The sequence below is a fragment of the Papio anubis genome, chromosome X (genome assembly GCF_008728515.1).
Source record: "Papio anubis isolate 15944 chromosome X, Panubis1.0, whole genome shotgun sequence".
NCBI classification, from domain to species: domain Eukaryota; kingdom Metazoa; phylum Chordata; class Mammalia; order Primates; family Cercopithecidae; genus Papio; species Papio anubis.
The window spans coordinates 50,311,328-50,338,228 of record NC_044996.1 but is presented as its reverse complement, the minus strand read 5'-3'; the positions used below and the strand labels follow the sequence as shown (position 1 = coordinate 50,338,228).

The 26,901-nt window shown below is 40.4% G+C and overlaps 1 protein-coding gene across 1 annotated transcript in view; it reads left to right on the top strand.

The window, feature by feature from the left end:
* Positions 1–26,901, top strand: part of LOC101021979 (RAB40A like) — a 203,063-nt gene that overhangs the window by 81,184 nt on the left and 94,978 nt on the right. The window contains exons 2-4 of the mRNA XM_031660661.1: positions 4,179–4,269; positions 13,059–13,233; positions 14,033–14,208. The gene's annotated coding sequence lies outside the window, so the exon portion shown is untranslated. The remainder of the gene's footprint in view (positions 1–4,178; positions 4,270–13,058; positions 13,234–14,032; positions 14,209–26,901) is intronic.

Genomic DNA, 26,901 nt, shown 5'->3' with positions numbered 1-26,901 from the left:
TTCATTCTCTTAACAGTGTCTTTATAAGACCCAGAGTTTTTAACTTTGACGCATTCCAAATTACTGATTTATTCATCTAAGAAATCTTTACCTAACTCAAGGTCACAATTTTGCTCTCCCATGTTTTCTTCTACAAGTTTTACAGCTTTAGGTTTTATATTTACATCTATGATCCATTATGAATTGCCTTTTGAATTGTCTTTTGTACATGGTACAATATACAGATCACAGTATGTAACTGTGTATATGAATATCTACTTGTTTCAGCACGATACATTGAAAATACCATCCTTTATACATTGAATGGCTTCTGCACCTTTGTCAAAAGTCAGTTGTCCAATATATGTAGGTCAATTTTTAGGTGGTTTATTTTGTTCTTTTGATCTGCTCTTCTGCCTTGATGCCAGTAGCACACTGTCTTAATTACTATGGATTTGTAAGAAGTCTTAAAATCAGGTAGTGTTTGTCATCCGTTTTGTTCTTTCTCAAAGTTGTTTGCATAGTCTAGATCCTTTGTATTTTTACATGAATTTTAGAAACAGCATTTTACTTTCTGTTAAAACTATATCAGTTAGGATTTTTATTGGGATTGTTCTGAATATATAGATCAGTTTAAACAGAACAGGCATCTTAACAATACTGAGTTTTCCAACTCATGAAGACAGTATGTCTCCCTATTTATTTAGGTCTTCTTTAATTTCTCTTTGCAATGTTATGTAACGTTCACTATACAGACCTGTCACATATTTGGATAGATTATTCCTAGTTATTTCATATTTCTTGGTGCTCTTATAAATGCCAGTATTTTGAATTACATTTTTCTTTTCACTGAGCTGTCAGCTGCCAAATGTTTAACAGTAGCTGTTAACTAATCATCTAGGTTGAGATCTCAGACTATAAAATGGAAAAGGTACCTGATACTTAGCAGGCATTTGCCTGTGTTTCCATGTCAGCTTTCAGAAGTTATTGAAAATATACTGTAACTAGAGGAAAAAAGTCCCAGAGACAAATCAACAGGTCATCTCCAGAAAAATCCATCGTAAAATAGTTTAGTAGATTTCAACTTTATATGTGGTCAGAATTGAATCTGTTGAATTGTGGGGTTTGTTACCTACTCCCCACCACCAGCAATCCATCTCAGTGAATTCCTGGGATCTTGGGTGTTGAGAAAGAAAGAGAGAGAGAGAGTGAACATATATGTATGTGGATATGTATGTGTGTATGAATGTGTATATTGCTGAAGCTGCCAGAAGTATTTATTGTGAGGAATACTTCAGGTTAATTACTGTGGTCATATCAGACCAGTTCAGTTCCTAGGACATACTAGAAAACAAATCAAAGTGATGGTTATTTTCTTTTCCGAGCTGTCTTGGCCCACATTGTTACCATGGTGACTCAGTGCCTGCCATGAGATTTGGTGCAGAATGAGCATTCGTTTATGTTTTTTGCCTGAAACACGTATTATTATGATAGTTGTTAAGTGGCTGTTTTCCAATTCTGATATTCCTTCTGGAATTATCAGTTTGCATTTGAGAAAAAGATAGAGCTTTTTCTTCTCCCTTATTTATCAATGTATTTATTAACATTTATTTATGTCAGTGTGACTCAGATTCCCATGTTCCTCAAAGGGTTACCCTCTGTAATTATTAATATATATTTTTTGTATTAGGCCATTCTTGCCTTGTAATACAAAAATACCTGAGATGGTAATTTATGAAGACAAAGGTTTAATTGGCTCATGGTTCTGCAGGCTGGACAGGAAGCATGGCCCCAGGATCTGCTTAGCTTCTTGGGAAGCCTCAGAGAGCTTTTAATCATGGCAGAAGGCAAAGCAGTAGCAGGCATGTCACATGGCAAGAGTGGAAGCAAGAGAGACAGACAAGGGGAAGGTTTCAGACTTTTAAACAACCAGATGAATCAAAGCCAGGGAGGTGAGGTGAGAGGTGTCTACATTTTGAGTAATTTCTTTTGTTGTTTCTGTTACTCATCCACGATTGAAAAGCAATGCTGTGGATGGCAACAAGGTCTATGAAAAGTTTAAATCCTTTGATGTCTAATTTCATTGTTAGTTGCTCCTGCTACTCACCTTTAAATTTCTGTGTCTTGTCTTGTGTGTCCAGTAGGTAACAATTTTTTCAATTCAGTAATTCTTATTCAGTGATTAATGTATGAGACACTGAAGAAACATCACAGAGAATAAGAGAAGAAGAATCCCTGGAGCTATCATTCTAGTTTGGGGAAACTGGCAATAAGCAATCAATGAGTGAGGCAATTTCATATGGGGATTTGTGTTTTGAAGAAAATTAACAGGTAGAGTAGAAAATGACTGAGACAGGGATTATCATAGATGAGGTTGTCAGTGAAGCTCTTTCTCAGAAAGTGACACTTGAGCTGAGTCCTGAACAACAGAAAGAAGCTAGGCATGGAGAGGCCATTTTGTCAATGTCCCTGTGCTGTGTATGGGCACCATTGATCTAGGAGCAGAGGACAAGTTGGAATGGCTGAAGCCTGGCCCATAAATGCAGACAAGTAGGAGATGAGGTTGAAAGGGCAGACAAGAGCCACAAGGTTTGGATCTTTTAAGGAGTTTGGGTTTTATTCTGAGTGTGGAAGGCTAGAGTACGGGAGTGACATGATGTGATCCTTGTTTTCAGAAAGTGACTCTGGCCACTGTTTGGAGAATGGACTGGAGAGGGACAAAATAAAGAGTGGGGATAACCATTAGAAGAATATTGCAGAAATTCAGGGAAGAGGCACAGGTGAATGATGCCAGGACTGCAGCTGTCCGCAGAGGAAGGGTTAGACCTGGACAGGTCGTGTTTGGAGGTAGGGCATGGGGGACCTGCAATGGCTGTGTGTGTGGGGTGTATGGGGATAAGGCATAGTCAAGGAGGACCGCTCGGCTGTTTGTTTGGCCATGCAGAGAAATGGTGGGCTGTTTTCTGAGATCAGTTCCTCCAAGTGCTTCTGAGGCATTCTTAAGGTAATTAGTCAACCAACAGTGGTTGTAGTGAAAAAAAGTGATTTTAAAATGCATCAGTTGATGACTAATATTCATACCTGAGGGTAGACGGAAAGAGGAGAGTTAAGGATTGAATACTACCTACTGGGTCCCATGCATATAACCTGAGTGGCAAAATAATCTGCACACCAAACCCTTGTGACACACGATTTGCCTGTATAACAAACCTTCACATGTACTCCTGAAACTAAAATCAAAGTTAAAAAATGAACAAAAATTTAAAAAATAAGTAAAATCAAAAGCTATATAAGGCAAAAATAGGTAAATTTGACAGCAAAATTAAAAACTATTATTTAACAAAAGATACCACAAACAAAAGTAGAGGACTCCAACAGATTGGAGGAAAATATGTCATTTTATAATAAAGAATGAGTATCTGGATCATAAATAAATAAATAAGAAAAAGGAAAAACAAGACTCATTTGTAAGACTATTAAGCTTTATTTAATTTATTGAATTGGCTTGATTTAATCTTTCCACAATGTAAACATATATCAAAACATTACAGTGTACCCCATAGTATATACAATTATTTGTCAGTTAAAATTAAAATTTAAAAAATACCCGAGTTGATAAATAGGATTCAGTTGCATGACTATTAAACTTTCTTTCCCCAGTATCTCTGCCTTAGAATTTTCAAGTTAATGTGATCCCTGGCCATTTATATTTTTAAAAACCAGAACACAGGGACTTTTTTTTAAATTTTAATTTTAAGTTCCATGGTACATGTAAAATATGTTTTGTCCTGTATTGTAAGTACTATATAATCCTGGTTTTACTGACAAGACTTTGAGTGATTTTATGGTGAAATAACAGTATCCAAAGTCACAAGGTTTTTACATGGCAGAATTAGGGTTTGTCTCTAGTCTGTATACAGAGCCCACACTCCTAACCAGTACACTTAGGAAGAAGAGACAGATATTTGTTGAACTATGTCAACCCATGGTGGTTGGTGTAACTTTGAGACCATAGCTCTTTTATCTGTGTTTCTGTAGTCATTCTACATTGTACCAGATGGTATTTATTTAAGAAAAAGTAATAATTTTAAAAATAAAAACATTAATAAACATCATAATTACTTTGTACCAGACAACTTGGCTGTTGATATAGATAATTCCTTGGACCCCCAAGATGAATGAATTATTTTCCCTTTTAGGAACTCAGAGTGGTTTTCCAGATGGGAATCACATTGCTCTCTGTCCCTGAGATCTTGCTGGAGACAGGGCTACTCAGTCCCTCTTTGCTGGGTGAGTATAGATGTGGTGTGGTGACTTACTCAAGGGCACCTAGAGTTAGTGGGATAAGTATGTCTCCTGTCTCATATCCAGCTGCATGTCCATTATACACAGCTGTATTAGTTTGTTTTCATGCTCCTGATAAAGACATACCCAAAACTGGAACCAAAAAAAGGTTTAATTGGACTTACAGTTCCACATGGCTGGAGAGGCCTCAGAATCGTGGTGGGAGGTGAAAGGTTCTTCTTACATGGAGGCAGCAAGAGAAAATGAGGAAGAAGCAAAAGCGGAAACTCCTGATAATCCCATCAGATCTCGTGAGTCTCTTTAACTATCACGAGAACAGCACGAGAAAGACTGGCCTCCATGATTCAGTTACGTCTCCCTGGGTCCCTCCCACAACATGTGGGAATTCCGGGGGATACAATTCAAGTTGAGATTTCGATGGGGACACAGCCAAACCATATCATACCGCCCCTAGCCCCTCCAAATCTCATGTCCTCACATTTCAAAACCAATCATGCCTTCCCAAGAGTCTCCCAGAGTCTTAACTCATTTCAGTATTAACCCAAAAGTCCACGGTCCAAAGTCTCATCTGAGACAAGGCAAGTCCCTTCCACCTATGAGCCTGTAAAATCAAAAGCAAGTTAGTTACTTCCTAGGTGGAATGGGGATAGAGGTATTGGATAAACGCAGCCATTCCAAATGGGAGAAATTGGCCAAAACAAAGGGGTTACAGGGCCCATGCAAGTCCAAAATCCAGCAGGGCAGTCAAATGTTAAGGCTCCAAAGTGATCTCCTTTGACTCCAGGTCTCGCATCCAGGTCACACTGATGCAACAGGTGGGTTCCCATGATCTTGAACAGCTCCACCCCTGTGGCTTTGCAGGGTACAGCCTCCCTCCTGGCTGCTTTCATGGGCTGGTGTTGAGTGTCAGTGACTTTTCTAGGCATATGATGCAAACTGTCAGTGGATCTACCATTCTGGGGTCTGGAAGACAGTGACTGTCTTCTCACAGCTCCACTAGGCAGTGCCCCAGTAGGGACTCTGTGTGGGGGCTCCAATCACAAATTTTTCTTCTTCACTGCCCTAGCAGAGGTTCTCCATGAGCGCCCCGCCCCTGTAGCAAACTTTTGCCTGGGCATCCAGGAGTTTCCATACATCTTCTGAAATCTAGATGGAGGTTCCCAAACTGCAATTCTTGACTTTTGTGCACCTGCAAGCTCAACACCACGTGGAAGCTGCCAAGGCTTGGGGCTTCCCCCGTCTGAAGCCACAGCCCGGGCTGTATGTTGGCTCCTTTCAGCCACAGCTGGGACACAGGGCACCAAGTCCCTAGGCTACACACAGCATAGGGACCCTAGGCCCAGCCCAGGAAACCACTTTTTTCTCCTGGGCCTCCAGGCCTATGATGGGAGGGGCTGCTGTGAAGGTCTCTGACATGGCCTAAAGGCATTTTCCCCATGGTCTAGGGGATTAACATTAGGCTCCTTGCTACATATGCAAATATCTGCAGCCAGCTTGAATTTCTCCCCAGAAAATGGGTTTTTCTTCTCTATCACATAGTCAGGCTGCAAATTTTCCAAACTTTTATGCTGTGCTTCCCTTATAAAACTGAATGCCTTTAATAGAACCCAAGTCACCTCTTGAATGCTTTGCTGCTTAGAAATTTCTTCTGCCAGATACCCTAAATCATCTTTCTCAAGTTCCAACTTCCACAAATCTCTAGGGCAGGGGCAAAATGCTGCCAGTCTCTTTGCTAAAACATAACAAAGTCACCTTTACTCCAGTTCCCAACAAGTTCCTCATCTCCATCTGAGACCACCTCAGCCTGGATCTTATTGTCCATATTGCTATCAGCATTTTGGGCAAAGTCATTCAACAAGTCTCTAGGAGCTTCCAGACTTTCCCACATTTTCCTGTCTTCTTCTGAGCCTTCCAAACTGTTCTACCCTCTGCCTGTTACCCAGTTCCAAAGTTGCTTCCACATTTTTGGGTATCTTTTCAGCAACACCCCACTCTACTGGTAACAATTTACTGTATTAGTTCATTTTTACACTGCCGATAAAGACATACTCAAAACTGGGAACAAAAAGGGTTTAATTGGACTTACAGTTCCACATGGCTAGGGAGGCCTCAGAATTACGGCGGGAGGCGAAAGGCCCTTCTTACCTGGCGGCAGCAAGGAAGAAGCAAAAGCGGAAACCCCTGATAAACCCATCAGATCTTGTGAGACTCATTAACTAGCACAAGAATAGCATGGGAAAGACTGGCCCCCATGATTCAGTTACCTCCCCCTGGGTCCCTCCCACAACATGTGGGAATTCCGGGAGATACAATTCAAGTTGAGATTTAGATGGGGACACAGCCAAACCATATCAACAGCATTAGCCGTGTTCATATCTGTAGTGCTTCACTTTTCAGAGGCTCAGTGGATATGTGCTTCTTTGAGGTTAACCTGCAGATAATATATGGGAACACTAAGTATCTTCAAATAAGAAAAAATAGGGTGTTGAATTTTTTATGTAGCCTAAACTGTAATGGGAAATTAGAAGAAAAATTCCTAGAATCATACATCATGTTCTCTTTTGTAATTTCTTCCTTCAGTCAACAAACTGTATGTGAGATTTACATTTATTGTTGTCTGTAGTAGATCATTCATCATCATTGGTGGATACTGTTACATCTAGTGGATATTTCACAGTAAGCATATCTGCTATGTGGATTTTTTTCTAGTTTTTGACATGAATAACAGTGTTATGAATGTCTTGTACATATCTTTGGATAAACATTTATTTTTCTTTCTTTTGGGTGTGTACCTTCCCCAGACCTAAGAATGAAATTTCTGAGTTGTAGGATGTGTGTATGATCAGCTCAGTCAATACTGCCAAGCACTTTTTCAAAGTAGTTGTTGAATTTGTATTTTCACCGGTGCTGTGAAAATTACACAGCTTCCATATCTTCACCAACACTTGGTGTTTTCCATCTTTTTAATTTTCTTTTTCTGGTGTAAGTGTGGTGGTATCTCATTATGGGTTTTAATTATACTTTAATTTCTCATTAACTCTCTGGAGTTTTAAATCTCTTTTCTCTCTTTGTTTTTGCTTTTCAATTTACATGTTCAGTATCCCTAATCTGCAAATCCAAAAGGCTCCAGTATCTGAAATTTTTTGATCATTGACATGATGCTCAAAGGAAATGCTCATTGGAGCATTTCAGATTTTGGATTTTCAGATTAATGATATTCAACCTGTATTTGCTTATTACACTAGATCTTTGGTTTGTGCAGTATACATTCTCAATTTTGCTGATTGTATCCCCATTGTGCTGTTACTTACGTTGCTCTGGCCCCTCCTATTTCCTGTAAATTAGTAGAGTTAGAGGCTTCATCCAGTTCAGGATTTTTTTGGCAAGAGTACCTCGGATGTGTTACATACTTCCTATATCCTTACGCCAAGTCTTAGTTTAGGCTGCTTTACCAAATTACCACAGACTAGGTGGCTTAAATAACAAGCATTTACTTCTCATGAGTCTGGAAGCTAAAGTCTAATCAGGATGCCAGTATGGTTGGGTTCCTGGTGAGAATCCTCTTCCTGGTTATGTCCTCACATGGCCTTTCCTTGGTGTATGCATGCAGAGAGCAAGCAAGCTCTCTGTGTCTCTTCTTATAAGGACACTAATCTCATAATGAGGGCTCCACTTTGATGACCTAATTATTTCCCAAAAGTCCTATTTTTAAATACTGTCACATTGGAGATTACGGTTTCCACATATGAGTTTTGGGAGGACACAAGCGTTCAATTCATAGGCATACCAGGAGCCTCATTGTGTCTGCTTGTCACTCCTACCTTGACATTAAGATTGAGCACTGGGCTCAGGTGTTGTTAGACTGATCCATCCATTGTGAAATGTCCCATCTGCTTTTTACCTCATGATTTTTTACAATCTCTGATCCTTACCAAGATCTGCATTTCATTAAAAATTCTACAGTGATGGTGTTTAGATAGTACAATTTCTTCTGCATTTATTAGCTGGACATTTTCTATAAGAGAAACTCCCCCGCTTCAACCCCCGCCAACTATTAGGCTTAACTGAGGTATGGCACACACAGGAAAGGAAGGACAAATATTTAATCATTTTGCAATATTTCCAGTTTTAAGAATAAGTATTGTTTCTGTAGGATCCTCCACAGATGAGCAGTGAGTTGGTTTTGTTTGAGTTTTTTCTTTTAGAGTGTCATCACAACTCAGAGATGTTTCTGTATGTAATGTGTTTTAACTCACTGTAGGCACTAATGTTTTTGATGCTTAAATTGTTCTTATTTGGTCTGTGGAAGTCCTATCAGGTTGGCTTCTGAGTCTGTTTGACATGTTCGCTGGTATGATCATTCAGTCCAGACTCATCTGGTACAGCTTGACCACAGACTTGGATTCGGCCATTTTTCCTTGTAGGTAATATTTTTAGAGGACTCAATCTGGGTACTAGAGTTGCTCATTGCTACTGGGTTGGCCATTGCTTCTTTTCAGTGCATCAGACCAGTAAATATATTTTTAAGAGAATATACATGATCAGCTTCCATCCTGGGCTGCTACTCTGTTCCCTTATAAGTAATTATTTTTATCAGTTTTTGTTTTAACCTACTAGTTTAAAGAATATAATAGAATGTTATATGGCTGTTAGTTTTCTCCTCTCCTCAGAGGTAAAAGGTGGCATATCCAACCTCAGTCAAGTTTCTAGAAGTTCAGAGGTGTGGAGCATGTTGAGATATCCCTTCTAAGGTGAAGGATAAATACTTGCACCTGGCCTTTCCTACAACCAAAAAAGAAGTACACCATCTGGTGGGCTTCTTTGGATTTTGGAGGCAACATACTCTTCATATGGGTGTGTAACTCTGACCTATTTACTGAGTAACACAAAAAGCTGCTAGTGTTGAGTAGGGCCTAGAACAAGAGAGGGCCCTGAAACAGGTCCAGGCTGCTATGCAAGCTGCTATGCCACTTGGGCCATATGATCAAGCAGATCCAATGGTGCTTGAGGTGTCAGTGACAGATAGGGATGCCACTGGGAACCCTTGGCAGGCACCCATAGGTGAATGGCAACACAAGCCCTGCCATCTTTCCTAGATAACTACTCTTTTGAGAAACAGCTCTTGGCCTGCTAATGGGCCTTAGTAGAGACTGGAAACCAAGTTTTCACGTGACCTGAGCTGCCCACCATGACCTGTGTGTTATCCAACCCACATAGCCATAAAGTTGGGTATGTACAGCAGCACTCCATCATCAAAGGTAAGTAGTATATATGAAATCGAGCTCAAGCAGGCACAGAAGGCATAAGTAAGTTACATGAGGAAGCAGCTCAAATGCCCATGGCCCTCATTTTTGCTACACTCCTTTCTTTCTCCCAGCCTGCACCTATAATCTAAGTTCCCTATGATCAGTTGACAGAGAAAGAGAAGTTTGGTTTACAGATGATTCTGCATAATATGCAGGCACTACTCAGAAGTGGACAACTAACACTACATCCCCTTTCTGGGATGTCCCTGAAGGACAATGGTGGATGGAAATTCTCCCAGTGGGCAGAACTTTGAACAGTGTACCTGGTTGATCACTTCGCTTGGACAAATGGCTGGACCTGCCATTTCTATATATACTGATTCATGGACTGTGGACAATAGTTTGGCTGCATGATCAGGAACTTGGAAAGGACATGATTGGAAAATTGGTGACAAAGAAATTTAGGGAAGAAGTACTTGGATAGACCAACACTTACACATTGGGAATCAAGCTTTCAATACATAAATTTTACTGGACACATTCTTACTGCAGCATTCTGCCCCCGGCTCATAAAATTCATGTCCTTCTCACATGCAAAATATTCTGACTCCATCCCAGTAGCCCCAATGTCTTTACCAAATCAAATATGGATGAGACTCAAGGCATGATATATCTGAGGCAAATTCCCTCAAACTGTGAGGCTATAAAATCAAAACAAGTTATCTACTTCCAAAATGCAACAGTGAGACAGGCATAAGATATTCTAATTCCAAAAGGGAAAAATAGGCAAGAAAAGAGGAGTAATGGGTCCCAAGTAAGTGCAAAACTGAACAGGGCAAACAACGTTAAATCTCAAAGCTGGAGAATAATCTTTCTTGACTCTATGTCCCACCTTCTGAGCACACTGGGGTATGGATTAAGCTCCAAGGCCTCAGAAAGCCCCACCCCTATGGCTTTGCTGGGTTGCGCCCTTGCAGCAGCTCTCATGGGTTGGAGTCTCCTGCCTGCAGCTCTTCCAGGCTGGGGCTGCACGCTGATGGATTTAGAGGTTCATGGTCTCAGTGGCAACCCTATGCCTGTGGCTCAACTAGGCATTACCCTAGTGAGAACTCTATAGTGCCTCTGCCCCTGCAGCAGGTTTCTGCCTGGGTCACAGGGATGTCTGATACATACTTTAAAATCTAGGTGAAGGAAGCGGTGCCCCCATAGCTCTTGCATTCTGCTCACTTGCAGAATTAGCACCATGTGGGAACCAGCAATGCTTACAATTTGCACCCTTCACAGGAGCAGCCCGAGCACACATAGGTCCACTTGAGCTACAGCTGGGGCTGCCAGGCAGCACTGTACTAGAATTCAGGGATCAGAGTCCCAAGATGGTTCTGAGCAGTGAGCCCATGAGGGACACCCCAGGCCTGTCCCTTGAAATCATTCTGCCCTCCTAGATCTCTGGACTTGTAGGAAAGGGGCAACTTTGAATATATCTGAAATGTCTTCAGAGTCTTTCTCCAATGCATTGTCCTGATGAACAGCACCTGGCTTCCTTCTAGCCATGCTAATCCCATTATCAGAGAGTTGCTTGGCTGTACTCTTGCATGCTTTTTTATTCTTTATATGACATGAATGTGAATTTTCCAAATGTTTATGTTCTGATTCCCCCCCCCCTTTTTTTTTTTTTTTTTTTGAGGTGAAGTTTCGTTCTTGTTGCCCAGGCTGGAGCACAATGGCGCAATCTCGCCTCACTGCAACCTGCGCCTCCTGTGTTCAAGCAATTCTCCTGCCTCAGCCTCCCAGGTAGCTGGGATTACAGGCGCCTGCCACCTGCCACCATACCTGGCTAATTTTTATATATTTAGTAGAGATGGGGTTTCACCGTGTTGACCAGGCTGGTCTTGAACTTCTGACCTCAGGTGATCCCCTGCTTCAGCCTCCCAAAGTGCTGGGATTACAGGCATGAGCCACCATGCCTGGCCCTCTGATTCCTTTTTAATTATAAATTATAAATTCTGTCTTTAAATCATTTCTCTTTTCTTACATCTTACTGTATGCAGTTATCAGATGCCACACAGTTCCTCCAATACTTTGCTTAGAAATTTCTTCTGCCAGATACTTCAGTTCATCACTCTTAAATTCTGCCTTCCATAAAGCCCTTGGGCATCAAAACAATACAGTCAAGTTCTTTGCCAATTTATAACAAGAATCGCCTCTATGCCAGTTTCTAATAATATATTCCTAATTTTCATCCAAGACCTGGTGAGACTGGTCTTTACTGTCCATATTTCTACCAATGTTCTAATCATAGTCACTTAGGTAATCTCTAAGAAGATTCAGACTTTTCTTACAGTCATACTCTTCTTCTGAGGCCTCACCAGAATTGCCCTTAATACTGTGTTCATGGCAATGTAGGCTTTTGCTAGCTGGCTCCTCCGAATTCTTCTAGCTGCTATTACCCAGTTCCAAAGCCACTTTCACATTTTCAGTTATTTGTTGTTTCAAAACCCCACTTCTTTGGTACACATTTTCCTAATCCATTTTTTGTGCTGCTAGAACAATGTCACAGACTGTGTAATTTGTAATGAAAAAAAAATTTATTGGCTCACAGTTCTGGAGGTTGGGAAGTCCAAGATCGAGGGGCTGGCATCTGGTGAGGGCTTTTTATTGTATCATCCCGTGGCAGAAGGGCAAAGAGAGGAGGAGAGACAGCAAGAGGGGGAACAAACTTGTCCTTTTATGAAGAACCTACTCCCACAGTAATGGCATTAATCTGTTTCTGGGTGCAGAATCACCATGACCCTAGACATCTTAAAGGTCCCACCTTCCAACACCTTTATATTGGGAATCAGGTTTCCAACAAATGAACTTTGGAAGACACATTCAAACTATACCACTGTGGATACCAACTAGAAGCAAGTCACTAACTCCAGCTCACACACAATGAGGCAGATTATACAAAGAAGTAAATAACAAGAAACAAGAATCACTGGGGGCATACTTAGATTCTACTTATCACAACATCATTAGGCCATTTCTCCTTACTGATTACTGGGAATGCTTCATATGTCATGATAATTAGACTCATATAATTTAATATTATAACCGAATTTAATATTACAATTTTATAATGCAATTTTAATATAATATATTTGATATATTAATATTATATTTAGATAAATATTTAATAATTTGATATTATATATCATATAATTTAGTATTATAGTTTTAAAGTAATATAGTTCATTATATAAATAAATTAAGCAGTACCCAGTGCATGTGAGCACTGAGAGAAATTAGAGCATTCAAATTCCTGGTGACTTCAGGACACAATGCCTTAATGAAATTCCATCTATTACTGAGCAGGCATTACAAAGCAATTTGTCTGATTTACATAACTGTTCCTAAATTTCCATAATTTAATCTAAATTATACATTAAATAATAGGCTACTTGAATAAATGTTAAGATGAAAAGAGATGCAAATTAGAGCATTTCTTGCTCATACTAGTTTTGTCAACATTAATTTTCTACCCTCCAGATCATCTGTTCCAGAGGAAACGTGTCATTCTGACTGAGCCCCTGCCTGTCTGTCACCTTAAGAACCAGTCAATTCATATGGTCCACATATCAAGGTCTCCTGTGCCCAGAGAGAGGATTTCATTTCAGCCGTCACCATCACCACCATCATCATCATCACCAGGAGGGGTTGTTGAGTGAGCATCTGGGGAGGAGAGTAAAATGATCAGTTCCAAAGTCCTAGTGGCCCATCATCTACATAAGAGGTCACTGGGCATAGGCAGTGTTTCTCTCACCTTCTTTCATTCTTGTCCCTGTTTTGGAGGACTTTTAGACATGTTCTTCCTCACACATCCTTTCTGCCAAGAATGTAAAATATTAATACGACACGTAAAGTGGTAACTGTTTTTGTACTGTGGTACTTTGCAGGACCACACACCATTGTAATGTCTACCATACTCCTTACCATCGAGAGCCAATTTTCAGCCCCTTGGGCATAATGTCGCCTCTGTTGACAATGCATGAAATACTGTAATGACAGCAAAGGCTGGACCACATTCCTGCCCATTACTTGATGTGTGATGCTGAAATCCTTTCTTACCCTCTGTCAGCTTGCCCTTAGTCATCTGTAAAAGGAGACTCACTATATCTTCCTTACATGACTAGTCTATGGTGTAAATAAGAAATCCTGTACAGCATAGATGTCACCTAGTAGGACATCAACAAATGTTCATACTGACCCACTTTTCACCTCCCTCCTAGAGAAGTGATGACTGTTACCTAAGCCAAACAGCACAACTGCCATAGAGTCTACCTGGAAATATACCAAGCAATAAGAAGTTAAACCTACTCACACTTGCATTATGAATAAAGCTTTGGGAACTATTCCTGTGTTGCAGGAGGACTTTGCTGAGGGATCAGGGAAAAGGGAAGGAAATAATTAAAACATTTCCTTTAATCCCCTATCATTTTCTGCCCCCTTGTTTGATCTTCTAGATTGATATTGGAAAAGCAGTTTCTATTGAGCCCCCAAATGAAGAGTGAGTGCAGATGAAGAGGAGGCAGGACTCACAAGCCCTTGACCTTCATTCCAGACCCATTAGCACCTACAGGACCCTGCACCGGGATTTCATCTGCACTGTTAGCTTCTTCAAAGAGAGAGAGGTTGTTGAGTGAGTACCCACAAGGGCACAGTACTAAAAACATGTAAAATTACAAGTGTGTACGTCCTAAAAGGTTATGATCTATAAAAAAGATACCTAGGTGTCCTTTGGGGAGGGTAAGAGTTAGAATGCCATTCCTATTCCTTACTAGATGAATCTGCAAAATTGATTTTACATCAGCAAGTTTAATATAGTCAACTTCAGAATAGGAATAATGATTTCTCCACAGTTATGAGGGAATCATGCAAAATATACAACTACATCTTTTAGCTATAAATATATAAATGACATCATGGAGTAAGTGCTCTTTTGAAAATTTTTATGCTCTGAAAATAGTATTACTTAGATATATCTAATAAAGTGATTTGATATTCCTTTAGATATGACTAGCCATGCTATCTTGACCATCTTACATATATGCTGTCCAGACCTAAGAGTACAGTGGGTGACAGGTGCCTTGCTTTCTTCTCTCAGAGAGGTTGCCAAATGTCTCTGCAAAGAGGTTGTACCAATTTATCCTCCCTAGGCCATGTATGGAGTTTTCATGGCCCCACATTTTCCATTTAATGAGGATACAGCATAAACACCAACTCACTGACTGAGTTTTCTTTTCAAACACCATAATTATTCCAGGAAATATTTTAGACATAAAGTGGGATCATTATCTTTGCATTTCATAATTTAAATGTGAAATATGCCATTTATAGGAAAATAGGAAAATGAAAAATAATCTAACATTCCAACAAAAGTATATCACATTAGCAAATATTAATAATGTAGTGAAACCCATTATTTGTACAGATCTTGAAAAATGAGTGTTCATATCTTGTATTTCATTGTGACAAATTAGTAAAGAGATTTTAAGGTGAATTAGACGAATGTTTAATATTCATGGCTTTTTGAGGAAGCAGTCCCGCTTGTGGGAATTTATACTCTAGTTAACAGCCTGAGAGGTCCCTGTCATCATCAATCATGTGTCCCTCCTGCTCAGTGCTGAGCTGACCATTTGCCTAATTGGCCTGGTGCCTTAAGGACTCCCTGACCCTGTTCCATCCATCCTTTTATCCAAAGAGAAAAATAGGTTTTATGGCTGGATGCCCAATTTCAATGGACCATATACTGATCAAACCCAAGGGTTGATATGGAGCAGTGCTCAGATCCTTATTCCTGGAAGGACAAGTAGATCTCTGGCCTCATCCCTATCTGGGATAAATCTCTCTTTCTCTCCTTTCTCTGTGTCCTCAGAGGCCCTCCCTTTCCTACCAGATAACAAGCAGCCCAATCTTTCCCTGAAGTTTTCCTAAAGAATGGAAGAAACTGGAGTCAGACATCTTTGGCTCCCAACCCTGCCATAAACCTCCCCTAAGGCAAGGGGAAGGAACATCAAGCCTGGTTCCTTGCTGGAAATGCAAGGAGGGTAAACACAAGGAGGACAGACATTAAATTCCTCAACAGTATGTGTTCAGATACATTTGCTAAAGATCTGCCACCAGCACTTAAGGTGCCCAGGCTGCCAGTTACTATCCCTGGCTCTGTCAGTTTCTGTGGTGATCAAATCCTTTGCCATTCTACTTTGCCCTTGCTCATCTGTAAAAGGGGACTCACAATGCCTTTCTTAGACAAGTTTTCTGTGGGGTAAATGATAAATCCCATACAGAGTAGATGGCACCTAGTAGAACTTCAACGAATGGTCATCCAGGCCCAACTTTTTCCTCCCTCCCAGAGAAGTGATGACTGTTATCTAAACCAAGCAGCATAACTGCCACAGAGACCACCTGGAAGGAGAGCAGGAAGATGGAGCATGTGCTCACACTTACATTATACATGAAGCTTTGGGGCCATTTCTGTGTTGCAGGATGGTTTGCTGAGGTATTGGGGTGAGGTGAGAAGATAGTCAAACCAATCCCCTGTCATTTTCTGCCCCCTCATTTGATCTGCTACATTGATTTGGAAAAGCAGTTTCTATTGAGCCTCAAATGAAGAGAGGGTGCAGATGAAGAGGAGGAAGGAATCATAAGCCTTTGACCCTCATACCAGACCCATCACCACCTATAGGACCTTGCACTGGGATTTCATCTGCATGATCAGCTCTTTCAAAGAGAGAGAGGTTGTTGAGTGAGTACCCACAAGAGCATAACCCTGGCAACACAAGAAACTGCAAGTGTTTAAGTCCTAGACAGTCATCATCTCTAAAAGGAGACAATGTGTTATCCTTTGAGGAGAGTAAGAGTTACATTCCCACTCCTGATCATTACTAGATGCCTCCACAAAATTGATTTTCCATCAGTGAGTCTTAGTTGGTCATCTGTAAACTAGAAATAATGATGCCTTCCTCAGAGACTTGTGAGAGAATTATGCAAAATATATAACTGTACATTTTTGGCTATAAATATTTGTGCTATCGTAGAGTAAGTGCCCCTTTGCACCTTTTTCCCCTCTGAAAATAGGTTTCTGAGATTTCTCTAATAACGTGACTTTGGGACTGTTTAGATATTATGAATCCTGACCATTTTTGTACCATTGCCCAGGCTGCTTGATTCTATCCTAGGCTCCATCATTTTCTGTGGTGAGCAAACTCTTTGCCATCCAGCTCTGTGCTTAGGAGCAAGTGCGTTGTAGTCATATACGTCCATGAAGAAAGCATAATCGTACCTCACTAGTAGGGTTGTCATGAGAATTAAATTAAGTCATTAAAGTGAAGAATATGGAGCTGGACCCTCTAAACAATGTGCTCCATCAATATTAGTTGCCTTTCCTCTCTGGATCAGAAAACTAATGTGGCTCCTAACCTGACCCCTCAGGTAGGCCTCCTTCACTTGCATGTACATGAGAATTAGCTTGGAGAGCCTTTTCTAAACCTTTAGCAGAAACTCACTTGTTGGAAATAGGACTTCTATATCAAAGTCCATTCAAGTGATTAAGCCATAGTAATATGGACCTCAGAAAGTAGATATTCCATTTGACACCTGAGGTGTTATGTGAAAGCTCATTTCCCCTTCATTCCGTCTGTGCCAGGTATGACCAGCTTTTGCCTTTACTGCCACTCTGATCGCTCATTTCCTTAGTCCTGCCCATTGAAAGAGCTCTCTCAGATAATTGTTAGAGATTCACAGCTCTTGTTCCTCTGTGGTGTCTCCTGTTTCAAGAGCCCAACATGAAAATATGGCATGCTTCTATGATGTTAACCTGCTGATAAAATGAGAGGATACAAAATAGCTTATTGTCTGAAAATAGAATGCTGATTTTTATCCCTGACCCCAAACGTCATGAATGAGATGACGAAATGGCAAGTGACTGATGATGCTCTATTCTTCACAAGATGCCACCAGCTGGAGATGGAAGCCCCAGGAACCCACACTGGTTCCTGGGGCTGTCTCTACTTCCTTCACTCCCTGAATTATTTTCTGTGGACTAAGATTTGTACTCTGTTTGTGGCTCTGATGGTGTTGGTGTGTGCTTTCTGGGAAGTACGAATGGGGAGGAATGCTAGGAAGGTGTCAGCTGTTAGAGAAGCCCTGAGAGGAGGGGATCCTGATTTAAGAGAGGATTGAAAACCATGGCCCTAAGTCAGGTTAGTCCGGCATGCACATGATGTCTAATAATAAGGGGGGTGGCACACTTACCCTCCTAAGAGGCACCTGAATTTCCTGTGAGGGGATGTCCCTGCCATGTTTGTGTGCCTTGGACTTCTGACACTGTAAGGACAGCATTAGTGTTGTCCTCAGAAGGCTAGGCGGTGGGGTGAGGGTGGGGGAAGATTGAATCCTCAGAGCAACTTTAAAGACCCTACTGACAGAGACAGAACAGTCTGCTTCAGCTGAGAGGAGGGCAGGAGAGATAACTAGGTGGGCAACAGGTGTCTCTTAAAGCAGGAACCATACAGTGGTACATGAGGATCATCAACTCTGGCTAAGTGAGATGCTGGCCTGAGATGTTAGAGCACTTTTACATGCTTTCATGAGCTGGAGGTAGAGCACAGGTGCTGATTCTCAGCTCTGTGCTCTCATGAATTACTGCAAGCTGCCTTTTCAAAGGAAAGGCAGACTTGGTTCTCACCATCTTGGAGACACAGTTTCCTCATCTCAAAAATGGGAACTGACACCACTCCTTTTATAGGGCGGTCCTGAAGACGGACTGCTATCCTGTGTGTGCAGAAAACAAATTGCAAATATAACCCTATTCACGTTAATGAGACAGACCCTGGGGTCATTGGAAAATGGAAGGCTCAGCCAATGGTGCCATTTGCTCAGAGCACAGAGTGCTTGGCACACAGGGCTAGAAAATGTAGGCTGGGTCCATGGTAGGAGGTGTCTCTGGCAGGGAGAGAAGGTGGGTTGGTTTTGAGGATGTTTTGAAGATATGATTATCTTTACCCACTTTCTTAATAGTGCCAGCATTACCTGGAGTGCTCTTCCTTCCAGAGACTGTATTTGTCTCTGAGCCACTGTTGCTATGCAACAGCCTCCTCTGAGCTCAGAGCATGATTCAGCAATACTGGTCTGGGCTGCTGCATCCAGAGTCCTGGGGATGAGATGACAGAGAGGGAGTGGGAGAAGGTCTGGGAAGTCTGTACAGGAGTGGAGTCTTGGGATCTGGAATGGCCTGCTGTCTGGGAGGGGCCATCTCTAGAGTGAAGACATGTCAGCCAACACTGATGAGAGACAGAGCGAGTAAAGGAGATAGATCAATGAATAAAATATATGGAGTAGACATAAAATGAAGCTTATGCTTAGCTTTTAATATACGTAGGAATTTTCCAAAAAGAATTGGCAACATATTCTCCAAACTGTTTCAGGAATGACTCTAAAGAATAACATCTGTTTGGTCACCTAAAAAATTAGGAGCTTAAATTTTTAAGAAAGGAAAACCAAAATGGTGACAGATGCCCTTTGCCCATAATTGCAGCTCTAGAATTCTCAGCTGGGGACTCAGCAAGAGTGGTAGGAGGGAGTAGGGACCTACACTTGATGGTTATCAGCCAGAGCTTCTGGAATTTTCCACACATTATCAATAATCTTGTGTATTCATCACTATCTGGGATCTCTAAGCCCCAAGATAGGAAGCCCAGCCCCTCTCTGAGATGGAGAGAAAGCTGTATCTGGGAGTGTGTATTTGGCATGATAGAGTTTGAGCCCTGAATACACAAACACACACAATGTTGTTGTGTTTCAGCAATAGACACACACACACATACAAGTACACCCACACCTACTATGTCTAGGCAATTATTTCAGACTGCTTCTTCTCCCATGAGCAATGTTTTTTACATGTTCCAAAAACAGTAGGTGTATGTGTTTTTGTCAAACCATGTACAATTTAATCTTAATATTATTACCTCAGTGGTTTTCTTGATTATAACATTTCAAAAAGTAAAGATACATATTTATAAAATGAAATATATATATGGAGAGAGAGGAAAGAGAAAGTGATAGAAATGATTACTACAGTGAAGCACATTAACATATCCATCTATTCACATAGCTATCATTTTTTTTGTGAATGCACTTGAAACCTACTCTCTTACCAAATTTACAATGTACACTATATAACTATAGGCATCATGCTGTACATTAGATCTCTAGGCTTATTTATCCTTCATAGCTTCAATTTTATACTTTGGAACAACATCTCTCCTGTTCCCCCCTTCCCCACTCCTGGTAATGACAGCTCTATGCTTCTATGAGCTTGACTATTTTAGATTCTACATGTAAGTGAAATCATGCGTAATTCTTCTTTCTATGTCTAGCTTATTTTACTTAGCATAATGTCCCCCAGCTTCATTCATGCTATCACAAATAGTAGGGTCTCCTTTTTAAAGGCCAAAATAATATTCCATTGTGTGTGTGTGTGATTATATATATACACACACATACACACATATATAATAATCATATAATATATAATATATAAACCACACATGTATATATACATATATGTATATATAATCACACACATATACATACATACATATACATATATATTTATAATACAATATTCCATTGTGTATACAAAGTCCTTGATATAAAATGGGGTGGTGTTTCCATATAACCTATGCACATCCTCCCATATACTTTAAATCATCTCTAGATTAGTTACGATACCTAATACAATGTAAGTGCTATATAAATAGTTGTTATACTAAATTGGTTTTAAAATTTGTATTTTATTGTTGTATTGTTTATATTTTGTTTTCAGAATATTTTCAGTCTGAGGTTGGATGCATTCATGTATGCAGAATCCACAGATACAAAAGGCTAACTGTACTTATTTCTCACCACAACCTATGAGAAGGATCTATTGTTGCCTGACTTTAGACATAAGGAAACTGAGGTACAGTGAAGACAGAGTTAGCAAATGGCCAGGCTTAGATTTGAACACAGGCTGTGTGGCTCCCGAGTAAATTCATCTATCCAGCATGTGCTGCTGCCTCTCAAATGATAAGAAAAATCTTACTTTTTGGGCGGTGGCTCACACCTGTAATCCCAGCTACAGGGATCACCTGGTGATCTCAGTGATAGATAACACCAGGTAAGCAAAGTGTGGAGTTTGCCTGATGGTTGCTTCTGGACTGTTTGGTATGTTAATATACTTACAGGAAGCAGTGGCTTACGCCTGTAATCCCAGCACCTTGGGAGGCTGAGGAGGGCGGATCACTTGAGGTCAGGAGTTCGAGACCAGCCTGGCCAACATGGCAAAACCCTGTCTCTACTAAAAATACAAAAAGTAGCCGGGCATGGTGACACACACCTGTAATCCCAGCTGCTACTCAGGATGCTGAGGCAGGAGAATTGTTTGAACCTGAGAGGCGGAGGTTGCAGTGAGCCAAGATTGCACCACTGCACTCCAGCCTGGGCAACAGAGCGAGACTCCATCTAAAAAAAATAGGAAAAGAAAAACTTACTTTTTCATCAGGGCACAGCACAATAAAACAGTGGGTTAAATTGTGTCCCCTCTGATTGGAAATGTGTATATTAAAGCATTTCCATTTGTCCTTGACCCTAAATCTACCTCGCATTTATAGATTTATCTCTTATTTCATCAGTGTAGGTTAGGTTGGGGTGTTCACAGTGTAGAGGAGTCCCTCCCAGAAAGTGGAATGGTTATCCTTCATTACCCCAACTTGTACAGGCTTTCCAGACCTTTGCCCACCCCTCTTAGTCTCAGGACACTGTGAATACAGCAGCCCAGACCCTACTCCGCTGCCCTTCTCTCTGTCAGTCACCTCCTGCTGGCCCTGCCCCACATTATGCCTTCCAGCCGGTGACTATCAAGGGGCAGTAGAGCTACCTGGTGTTCCATCATATAGATGCCCCAGAGTATGTTGTTGTTGTTGTTGTTGTTGTTGTTGTTGTTGTTGTTTTACGGTCCTCTTTTGTACTTTTAAGTTTTTTTCAGGCAGAATTTGAATCATTTGAATGATTTCATAAAGGTTCATAAGCTAGGTTTTTAGGGAGGTAGTGTATTTTTTGGTGTTTGCATACACTTCTTTGCAGAGAAGTTTGATAATGGCGGTGCATTGGTGCCACCTTGTAACAGAAGCCTGAACTGCAGCCTGAACTAGTGTAAGCTGGAAGGTGAAATGGAGGGACTGTCGCCCAAACTTACAAGATAGAACTTTCTGGAAGTCTGGATGTAAAAGGTGGCATACACAGGCAAAAAAGATATTGGGGGTCTCTAAGTGGGAAGTACAAATTTTTAGTATGTTAAAGATAAAGATGTTTGTGAGAGGAAATAAAAGATCATTTTAATATTATGCGTTGAGACTTGTGGTTAAATAGCTAGAAGCCTATATAAGCAAAAATGGGATCAGAGCATTTATGATTTCTGTAACCCACTTTTACTGTTATTGTGATTACCTTTCTGTATAAATATATTTTTATGATAACATTTGAAATAACTACAACAAATTTTAGTGTCATTTTTTTTTAATAACCTGGGTATCATCTCATCATGTGGATGCTCTAAAATTTATTTAATTGGTATCCTAATTACAAAAATTTAGTTCCCTTACTATTTTTTTTCTATTACAAACAATAATATACTTAACCCTATGCTCATATAGACGCAAATATCTTTGTGAGCATTTATTTAAAGTTCCTGAAAATGTCATTTCAAACCCTTTGAACTATATTCCTCAAAATACTATTACTCATTTATATTCCTTATATCACAGTATGAAAATACCTGTTTTTCCACACATTAAAAGTAATGTGAATCATTAATCTCATATGCAAGAAATCATGTTTTCATCATTATTTTTATTATAATTTGTTTTTGCTACCTTCTAGGATTCCATCCGATGGATGTGATATTATCAGTTTTACAACTCTACGTTATTCAGAGTGTTCTGATAGTTCCTATTGCTGACATTCTGTGGATTAAATCTTTTCAGAGTCTTTGCACCACAAAAGAGCACAGTTCTGGGCACAGTTCCTGTAGCTGTTTGTACTGGTGAGCAGAATGTGTTCTTCCTAGAATTCTGGTATTGTGATAACAGAACATGATTGTCATATGAGAGAGAGTCTGTGTGCTGACAATTACGTTTCCCTCTTCCTTCTGCCCCTTTATGGCCTTATGTTCCATTTGGTCTCTAAATTCAGGCTCTGCAGTGAAGGAAGGGAATTGTCAGGATGACAGGCCTTAACACTGGATCCTCATCAACATCTTCCACTATGTCCTGAAGATAAACTTCTAAAAGAGAATTGTTGGTGCAAAGGGTGTACACCTATGTAACCCTTTGCTAGGTATTGCCATACTGACACCCATAATGGTAGTTCCATTTAGGCTCCCCAGGTGGAGTCATGTGGCCACAGAAGAATGAAGAAACTAGTAATATTGACACCTAGTCACACAAGGCAGGTGCTGGACTTTGTCATGGATCAACTCTCAAGCCACTACCATAATTGGAGGATGTGGAAGTGATCAGAAGTTATCAAATTTTGCACACAAGCAAAACCCAAAGTAGCATGAGGGGAAAGGGGACAGTCACTGCTTGGAGGAACACAGGAAAGAGTCAGCAGATTGGGATATAGCAACAGTTGTGTACATTCATGTTTATATGAAGCAAGTATATCATATCAATATCAGAAGGCCAGATCAATACATTTTTAACAGCTTTCTTGCAGCTAAACTTACAGACAATACAATTTATGCATTTAAAGGGTATAATTTGATGAATTTCATTAAATGTATAGAGTTGCTCAACCATACCATAATTTTTAGACATTTTCATCACTCCAAAAAGTCTCATCATGCTTGAATGCAATTAATCCTTGCTTCCACCCCAGGCCTTAAACCACAGATATGCTTGGTGTCTCTGTGGATTTCTTTACTCTAGAAATTTCATATAAATGCAATTATATAATATTTGGTCTTTTGCATATATCTTCTTCCACTTCACATATATTTTGAAGGTTCATCTATATTATGGCATATCCATACTTCATTCCTTTTATTGGCAAAGAATAATCATAATATATCACATTTTAGACACATTTATCAATTAATGGACAGTTGGGTTGTTTCCAGTTTTGGGCTATTGCAAATAAGGTTGCTACATACATTTGTATACAAGCTTTTATGAAGATATATGTGTTGATCTTGGGTGTGTACCTAGGAATGGAATTGCTGGGTCATATGATAACTCTATCCATGCGAGGAACTGCCAGGCAATTTTCATGACTGATTGTCTGGAGGAGCACAGACTTAGTTTTTCTTGTGATTAGACTAGTGTTATAGGTTCTGAGAAAGAATACCACAGAGTTGAAGTGCCCTTCTTGTCACATCATATCTGGGTTTACATAGTGCCCACATGAAGTCACTGGGATAATGTTTCATCACTTGGTTAAAGTGGTGTCTGCCAAGTTTCTAATAACTGTTTTTCATTCCCTACTCTGTTCTTTAGAAGAAAGTCACCAAATCAGTCCTGCCCTCAGCAAGTGGGGTACAGAATTAAGCTTGACCTCAGGGAGAGCAGACAGCTACATATTTCACTTAGAATTATTTGAAAAAGACAATTTTCCTCCTCTCACCCATTTCTTTATTAACTCACACTTTTATTTATATTGGGATGGATTCATACATACCTATGTTAAATGCTGGGATATTTTATTGAACAAATGCATCGCAATAGAAACTCCAACATTTTGGTATCTGTGGTGCAGATTGGAACATGAGTGCTAGGGAGATTAGAGCACTCAGATTCCTGGCAGCTGCAGGGCACAAAGCTTTTTTTTTTTTTTTATTTATTTATTTATTTATTATTATTATAATTTTTGCCCTAGGGCATGCAACGCAGGTTTGTTACATATGTATAGCTGTGCCACGTTGGTGTGTGTTGCACCCATCAACTCGCCAGCACCCATCAACTCGCCATTTACACTGTATAACTCCCAATGCAATCCCTCCCCCTCCCCCTCCCTCCCCTCCCATGATAGGGCCCCGTGTGATGTTCCCCTTCCCAAGCTCTAAGTGATCTCATTGTTCAGTTCCCACCTATGAGGAACATGCGGTGTTTGGTTTTCTGTTCTTGTGATAGTTTGCTAAGAACGATGGTTTCCAGCTGCATCCATGTCCCTACAAAGGACACAAACTCATCCTTTTTTATGGCTGCATAGTATTCCATGGTGTATATGTGCCACATTTTCTTAATCCAGTCTGTCACTGATGGACATTTGGGTTGATTCCAAGTCTTTGCTCTTGTGAATAGTGCCGCAATAAACATACGTGTGAATGAAACTCCAGGTTCTATTACTGAGCAGGCATTAACAACATAGTTCCCCTGATTTATTTAACCTCTCCTAACTTCCTATAACCCGACCTAAACTATGGATTTCACAATAGGTTACTTGGATGAAGGTTAAGGTTAAAGGATATACAACTTAGAGTACGAAATGATTACATTAGTTTTAAAAACATTAATATCGTCTCTCCCAGAAGAAATACCTGTTGTCTGACTGAGACCCTGTCTGCCATCTTAATAAACAGTTCACATGGTTCCCATTCGAAGGTCTCTTGGCCCTAGGGGAAGGATTTCACTTCCATCATCATTATCCTCATCATCACCAAGAGGGGTTGTTGAGTGAGCATCCATGAGGGAGTGTAAAATGACTAGTCCCTAAGCCTTGGTGGCTCATCATCCACAGAAGTCCCCAAGTACATGCAATGTTTCTTAACTTTCTTTCATTATTAGGATCCAAAGGAGGCTTTTTAGACATTCATTTTTTCCTCATTAGCTCCTTCCTGCCTAGAACATGAAATTTTAATAGCACCGATATAGTGTAAACTGTTTGTGTGCTGTGTGGTTCATTGTAGTGCCACAAACCATTGTAACGTCTACCATCTTCCTACCCTCCAGAATCAATTTTCAGCCCCTTGGGGACAGTATCTCCTCTGTTGAGAATGCATGGATATTGTGATGATGGCAAAAGCTGTAACTTCATTCCTGTCCCTTACTTGATGTATGACACTGGAATCCTTTCTTAGCCTCTGTCAGCCTGTTCTTGGTCATCTGTAAAACAAACTCACAATGCCTTCCTCACAGAACTGTTCTGTGGGTAAGTTGGAAATCCTGTACAGAGCAGATGGCACCTAGTAGGACTTCAACAAATGTTTGTCCTGGCCCACCTTTTCTTTTCCTCTCAGAGAAATGATGACTGTCACCTAATCCAAACAGCATAACTGCCACAAAGACCACCAGGAAATGGAGCAGGAAGAAGTAGAACATGATGAATGAAGCACCAGGGCCATTTCTGTGTTGCAGGAGAACTTTGCCGAAGGATTGAGGGAGACTGAAGAAGCTCATTGAACCATTTTCTTTAATTCCTTGTCATTTTCTGCTGCCTTGTTTGATCTTCTAGATTGATATTGGAAAAGCAGTTTCCCATTGAGTCTCAAGAGAGTGCAGATGAAGAGGAGGTAGGAGTCACAAGCCCTTGACCCTCATACTAGACCCATTACCACCTACAGGACCTTGCAGTGGGATTTCATCTGCACCATCAGCTTCTTCAAAGAGAGATTGTTGAGTGAGTACACATAAGGGAACAATCCTAGCAACATAAAAAACTACAAGTGTTAAAGTCCTAGACGGTCATCATCTCTAAAACGAGACCAGGTGTTGTCCTTTGAGGAGACTAAGAGTTGCATCCCCACTCCTGATCATTACTAGATGCCTCTGCAAAACTGATTTTCCATCAGTCTGAGTTGGTCATCTGTAAACTGGAAATAATGATGCCTTCCTCACAAACTTGTTGTGAGAGAATTACACAAGGCATACAATTGTTTCCATACTTTTAGCTAAGTTAGTGCTGTTATCCAGCTTTTCATTCTCTGAAGATAGTGTTTCTGCGATTTCTCTAATAAGATGACTTTGGGATTGTTTTGATGTGACTAGCCATGTTGTCGTGACCATGCTTGTATACCTTTTCTGGTGCAACACACATGCTTCTCTCTATAGTCCGTGATTAAGAGAGTAGCAGCTGATGGGGGCCTCATTTTGTTTTCTCATAGATGTTGCCGAATGTCTCTGCAAAGAGGTTGTACCAATTTGTTCTTCCCCATTAGTGTATGAAGTTCTTTTCACCTATGTTTTCCATTTACATGGGATGTGGTATAAACACACACTATCAGTCATCAGGGTTTATTTCTAAACACAAAAATTATTCTATGATATATCTGAGGCATAAATGTAAACTATGTCATTTA